Consider the following 7063-nt stretch of genomic DNA (forward strand, 5'->3'; position numbering starts at 1 on the left):
CTCTTCAGCTCAAGGCAAGTGCTCTACCACTTGAGCCATAGCGCCACTTCCAGTTTTCTAGTGGTTTATTGGAGATAAAAGTCTCACAGACTTTCTTGCCTGGGCTGACTTTGAACCGGTAGCCTCAGATCTCAGCCTCCTGAGTAACTAGGATTACAGGCGTGAGCTGCAGCACCTGGCTTGACCTGAAAATTTTTTTAAACCACATTTCCCTAGTAGCTAGTACACATTTCCCTAGTAGCTTCTGGGCTGTGTCCTGCCATCTTTAGACTAGAGATGCTTTGTGAGGTCCCAAGAAGCTACTAGGCATTGCAGGAAGAATTGTGCACTTCAGATCCAATTTCTTAGCAACAAGGAAGTGAAGGAAGGAAGGAAAAAAGGAAACAAGAAGGAAGGAATGAAGAAAAGAAGGGAAGGAAGGAAGAAAAGAGGGGAAGGAAGGAAGCTCATCACTATTAAGTACCAACTGTGGGTCTAGTCCTGCTTGGCATCTCCTACATCGGGATCTCAAATTCTCCTCTAGTTCTCCTTGGAATCTCCCAGATTGTGGATGGGTTCTCAGAGCTAGAATACCTCCTGCCAAGTCATTTGTGAGTGGTAGTATTGTCAAATATCTATCACTGAAAAAGTTAAAAAGCTTGGTAGATTAGATAGAGAGTAGAAGATGTTGCTGGCCTGGCATGCAGAGACCAGACTTCATTCCTCTCATAATTATGAGAGTGGCCTAATCTAAATCAACCACAGCATCCTGACTGCCAGGTTGCAAAGATTATTAATAAACAAACCATGTGAGCTTCATTGGACCAATCAAATACCTTTCTCTTAACCTGAATGGGCAAAAGAGGTATTTTTATACTCTGATTACAGAACTGTGAGGCTTTAAATTCAGACCTGTTGAAAAGCTTATTCTCTTGATTGGAATTATGTTGGCTTGAAAGAATGAAAATAGTTTATATAGAGAGAGAAGAGGTAAAAAGAATGTTCTGATTTGATTATATAAGCTGAGAGTTAGTTCCTATTTCTTTCTTTCTCTGTCTCTTATTTTAGCTAGTTTTTAGTGAGAGCTTTAATCACTTATAATCTTGGTAGTGCTAATAATACAGGTTTACAATCTAGACTTCAGTGAGAGGAGTCAAAGACAGAAGAGAGATTTTTTTAGGGGGGCGGGGGGGTCCGGTCGTGGGGCCTGAACTCTGGGCCTGGGCGCTGTCCCTCAGCTCTTCAGCTCAAGGCTAGCACTCTACCACTTGAGCCACATCATCCACTTCCAGCTTTTTTCTTTTTTTGCTTATGTGGTGCTGAGGAATCGAACTCAGGGCCTCGAGCACGCAAGGCAAGTGCTCTACCACTGAGCCACCTTCCCAGCCCAAGAGAGATCTTTTCTATGGCTATATTGTTGATAATTATATAGAATATGAAGCCAGGTAATAGAGCATATCAAAAGAAAGAACAAAAGAAAGAAAAAAAAGAGAGAAAGAAAGAAACAAAAAGAAAAAAGAAAAAAAGGAAATGAAAGAAGAAAGAGAAAAAGAAGAGAGATTAAATGAGTTAAAGAGAGAAAGAAAAAAATGTCCTTAGATTGTTGAGATGTAAGCACTAGGGAAGAATTCGTACGGAAATTGGGGGAAAATGCCTCAAGTTGGGAAAAGGCTTCAAATGTTTGAAGGAAAATCTGTGCACTGAAATGTATCAAAGACATTTTAAGAAGGTGGCAGTCAATTAGGACAAGTACAATTATATAACTGACAACATAGACGTCATTGTTGCCTTTAGCACAAATAATTTCAGCTAAGTAGAAGTATCAGAGTCACTCAGAGGTGAGGATGTAAAGACTGAGTAGGAAAACAATCCTTTGGGAATTCTAGCAATAAAAGGAGAAAATAGAGAAAGTCTGTAGCTAGTGAAGGAGTTCATGAAATGATAGCATTTCTGGTTTGGTTTCTTTCGGGGAGGAAAGGGTGGCTATCCTAGGGATAGGTTTCCCTATAAGGACAATTTTGAGCTGTGTCTTGAATATGAGTTCAGTTTTGCCAACAAATGAAGGCAAAGAGGGCTGGGAAGGTGGCTCAGTGGTAGAGCGCTTGCCTTGCATGCCTGAGGCCCTGGGTTCGATTCCTCAGCACCACATAAGCAAAAAGAAAAAAGCCAGAAGTGGCACTGTGGCTCAAGTGGTAGAGCACTAGCCTTGAGCTGAAGAGCTGAGGGACAGCGCCCAGGCCCAGAGTTCAGGCCCCATGACTGGACCCCCCCGCCCAAAAAAAAAAAATGAAGGCAAAGAATGATCTAAGTAAAAGCAGTAGTATGTTTGGAAGATTGTCACTGACTGCTAACAGTTGATCTGTCTTGATTGTTTTCCTAGATTAATAATAATACTCTCCAAAGTGAATAATTCATGAGAGCCATTTCCTGACATTTCGCTTTCCTATATCTGTTAAGAAGTACCTAAAAAGAGCTTGAGGGAGGGAATCAATCATAAACTACCTTTGAGGTCTACCAAGTTTTTCTATCGTAAAAGTTCATGTGAATTTTATTCTTTAATATTTGATATGGTTTTATAGGCAAAGTGCTTTAGTGGTGCTTCAGGAAGATAGGCCAGCTTCACCTTTTAGAAGAAAATAGGTCCTGGCTGCTCCCTGCAGAAACTCAGAGCAAGGATGAAAGTCTACCTGGCACCTATTCCCCTGTGTCTGGTTCTCTTCACTCACCCATTCACAGCTGGCTTCCCAGAGGCAGGTCTGAAGAGTACATCTCTGTAGAATCGAGACATGGTAGATGAAGCTGGAGACAGGAAGGAGAGAGTTTTCGGAGTAACTTCACTGAATTAGTCCATCTTTATAAGTGAGAGAGTCTAAGGGAAATTTAATTATATTATGAGCCCTAGCATCTTAGCGTCTCAATATTATTTATATGTATTTGACTCCATGAATTCTTTTGAAAAGATAAGAGGTATTTAAAAAACAAAAAATGTTTGAAATTAAAAAAATACCACACAGATTAATTGTGGCAAAAGACTGGCAAAATGTTCCAGAATTGACAAAAAAAAAAAAAAGTTATTTTCGGACAGCCTTGCTCTAAAACATGTCGGCTTCCCTATGAATGAGTTCATTGCAAACTACCCTAGCCTAGTCCTTTTGGGAAAAGAAAATCTCCATTTTCCCTTTTTATTATGTAATAAAACAAAATGAGCAGTCTCCTAGTGCCCTTTTGGGGCAATTGAAAGCACTTTTTCTGTCTGCTTCTATCTACATGTTTGCCTTTATATGAGCCCTTGGCTCTACTTTTGCAACCTGAAGACATTCATTGAAATAGTTCTTTCCACCATTCATTTAATATTTTAGTTGTCCCCATTTTTAGCCTATGAGCTCACCCTTATGATTCATTAGATTTCCTACTCTCCAACTATGCTAATTTTTTTCTTTGTGAAAAAGCAGAGGATTACCACTTTATAAGGCATTGGAAATGGAGAAAGATTAAGCCACCGGCTGTTACAGAGATCTGTCTTTGCGATAAGAGATCTGCAAGTGATTAGAAGAGCTCACCTAGTTAGTCTTAAAATGGAATTAGCCTAGATGGTGCCAATAGGAATTAAGGGACTACACGGTCCCAGGGCAAACACAATACTTGCCTTTTGGATGCTCTTAATCTCAGGGCAAATGAAGGAAATAGGGCTTTTGGAGGCCTAGCTACACATTCCCTAGTGATTACAGTACAACACACTAGTGACTCAAAATGACTGTTTATCAGATACTAGAAATGTCCTCTAAATCATTAAAGGATTATAAGTTCTGCTTGAAGTACCTTGTCATTGAAAATAACAGGAGTTATAAAGTCATTTAAACATACTTCTGAAACTCCAACCACTGAGATTTTTAATAATCTTTTTATAGGGCATGACTTTCTCTCTCTCTCTCTCTCTCTCTCTCTCTCTCTCTCTCACACACACACACACACACACACACACACACACACACACACCCCTTTGGAAGGAAAGACCAATCTATTTCTTCTAGAAAGCATGACTTGGATAGAAAAGTGATTCCTTTACGTGTCTCATTTACTGTGGTTCTGGATCTTCTTTATCCATCTTGAACAAATTTTAGGACCTAATGCAAAGAGGGAAGACAGACAGCTTCATCTTTTAGAAGAAAATAGGCATCATTAGGACACTTGCTTCTTTGTGTCTAATAGCCTAGAATTTGGTTCCAGAGTTGAAGCAAATTCTTGTTAAATGTACTGCTTTTAGGGCTCAGGAAAATCCAGAGATCCTCTGTACTCACTAGGTCTTACATTGTTCTATATTGTCTTATATTGTTCCTTAGGAGATTTTCTGATGTCGGAAATGGTCAGATCTAGTCTTCAGAGCTTTAAGTTTGAATCCTTTATATGATTATGTGACTTTTCATCATTCACAATGTTTGATATGGATGAAGCTTCTCAAAGATTTTGACATGGAGTGGTGTGGGTGACGTGGGCTGCTGTGGGTGCTAATGAAGAAAGATTCTCTAATGGTGGAAACGAAACATAGGTCCTGACTTTGCAGAATGCAACAGCCATGCATAGGTGATCTTGTCCTCTGGTCTTGTCCTATTCTGGAAAAAAGCATAATTCCTTCAAAGAAGAGCCTTCAAACTTTGAAACACCATTTCTGCAAATATGAGTGGAATATAGAGCATAACTGAGGGAATCTATAACCATTCCTGAAGCTCCATCTTGAGGGGATGACCCAATTTATATCAATATGGGAAAGTTCAAATTGCTGCCATCAAGATGTCTGTATGTGAGAAAATGGAACTAGAAAAGTTGAGGGAATGGGTGAGGTTAAGAGAGAGGGAAAGCTTTGAGATAGGTGGCATTAATCATGATGCATCCTGCTGATGTACAGACATGTTGAATTGGACAAGCAAAGATAATGTAAAAAATAAAATAAGCATAAATAATTAATTAATTTACTATGCCTGTAATCCTGTCTACTCAGGAGGCTGAGATCTGAGGATGACCGAAAGTCTATGAGAATCTTATTTTTAATTAACCACCAAAAAGCCAGAAGAGGAGTTGTGGCTCAATTGGTAGAGTATTAACCTTGAGCATAAAAGCTCAGGGACAGTACCCAGACTCTGAGTTCAAGCCCCAAGATAAAAAAAGTCTGTGTTTGTGTCTGTCAACCATTCCTTGGCCTTCTTGTTGCTTGTTACAGATATGACTCTTGAGGCTGAGTAAGTGTAAAACTTATCTCTATCATAATTTCCATGTTGTCTTCTATATTTTTTCCTTGTGATATCTTTACTTGGGTTGGGATAAACTAATCCCATCATTTTTGTTCTTTGGGGAAGTTGTGCAGGACTAGTATTCACCAGGAAGCTACTTGGATCTACTTGTCCTTTTGGAAATAAATTTTAGTACTACATGTGTGAAGAAAAAGAAGTATAATGTTAGTTGTGCAGTTGCCTCTAGGAAGTTACTGTTTGTCTAATAATTGCTAAGGATCACAAAGTTTCTTTTTGGGGTAATGAAAATGTTCTATTATTAGACTCTGATGATAGTTGCACAACCATGTGAATATATTTGAAACCACTGAAATTGTTCACTATAAATAGCCTATCTTTTCTGGTTGAGTATCTGGTCTATGGCTTGTTTTTTTTTTTTTGCTTATTCATATTGTATCTGTTCTTGTTTGAAAGAGGAAATGGTACATAAAGTGTTTAGTTACTAATAGAACTTCAATGCCTCTTTACAATGAGTCTTATTTAAGTGCAATTTGTAAATTGCTCTAAAAATTCTTTGAGACCATTTGAAGCAAACCATTTTCTTCTTTCTTTTTTTTTTTTCCAATTTATGAAACAGTATTGATTCATCAAATCCAATAAAATTAAATTTAGTAGTTAATATTTCACCATTTCCATAAGTGATAATTACATAGCAGAAAAATGAAAACAATTCTATTCCCAAACAGATAAAATTAGTCACTACTTCCGGACTTTTTTTTTTTTTTTGTCGGCTGTGGGAGCTAAACTCTGGGCCTGGGTGCTGTCCCTCAGCATTTCAGCTCAAGACTAGCACCGTACTACTTGAGCCACAGCACCACTTCCAGCTTTTTTCTGCTTATGTGGTACTGAGGAATTGAACCCAGGGCCTCATGCATGCAAACACAAGCACTCTACCATTGAGCCAACTTCCCAGCTCCTACCTCTGGACTTTTAAATGCTTTATTTCTTCTGTTGTAATGGAATTCTTGAAATGGAATTTTTTTTTGAAAAACTCCTAATTATTCCTCAAGACCCAGCCCAACAACCTCTTTATCTAACACTTTAGGTAAATCATTTTTTTTACTGGAATTTCAGAGTAGCATGTTGCTGTGTTTTCCTCCTGACAATATAAACACCTATCCATACAAATACCTTCACAAGCAATGAGGATGCCAAGTGAGACATTCTAGGGTCTATGTGTAGCACAGAAATAAAATAGAACATATGAAAGTATATTTAAGTATACTGTCTCAAGTATACGCAGGAAGATTTACAACAGTGTAACTTCTTTGTACAAAAACAAACTCATAGTTTACCAAAATGACTATCAGGAAGCTGCAATGTGTTGTTGGGAGGAGGAGATGTGAGGAGGGAGGGAACAGATGACTAGAGAGAGAAAGAGTGGGTGAATATAGTCCTACTAGTTAGTGTACATATGTGAAAATAGAACCAGGTACATTACGATGGGAGGGTTGGGGTTGCGCATGATGAAGGAAAATGACCAAGATGCCTTGTACTCACGAACTAACATGTGGAATTGAAACCCTTTTGTACAACTATTTGAGGTTAATAAAAATAATTAGGGGCTGGGAAGGTGGCTCAGTGGTAGAGCGCATGCCTTGCATGCTAGAGGCCCTGGGTTCGATTCCTCAGCACCACATAAGCAAAAAGAAAAAAGCCGGAAGTGGCACTGTGGCTCAAGTGGTAGAGCGCTAGCCTTGAGCTGAAGAGCTGAGGGACAGCGCCCAGGCCCAGAGTTCAGGCCCCATGACCAGACTCCCCCCCCAAAAAAAATACAAAAAAAAATTAAAAGTAAATAA

This window comes from Dipodomys spectabilis, unplaced genomic scaffold, assembly GCF_019054845.1.
Source record: "Dipodomys spectabilis isolate Male_0828 unplaced genomic scaffold, ASM1905484v1 ptg000045l, whole genome shotgun sequence".
Classification (NCBI taxonomy): domain Eukaryota; kingdom Metazoa; phylum Chordata; class Mammalia; order Rodentia; family Heteromyidae; genus Dipodomys; species Dipodomys spectabilis.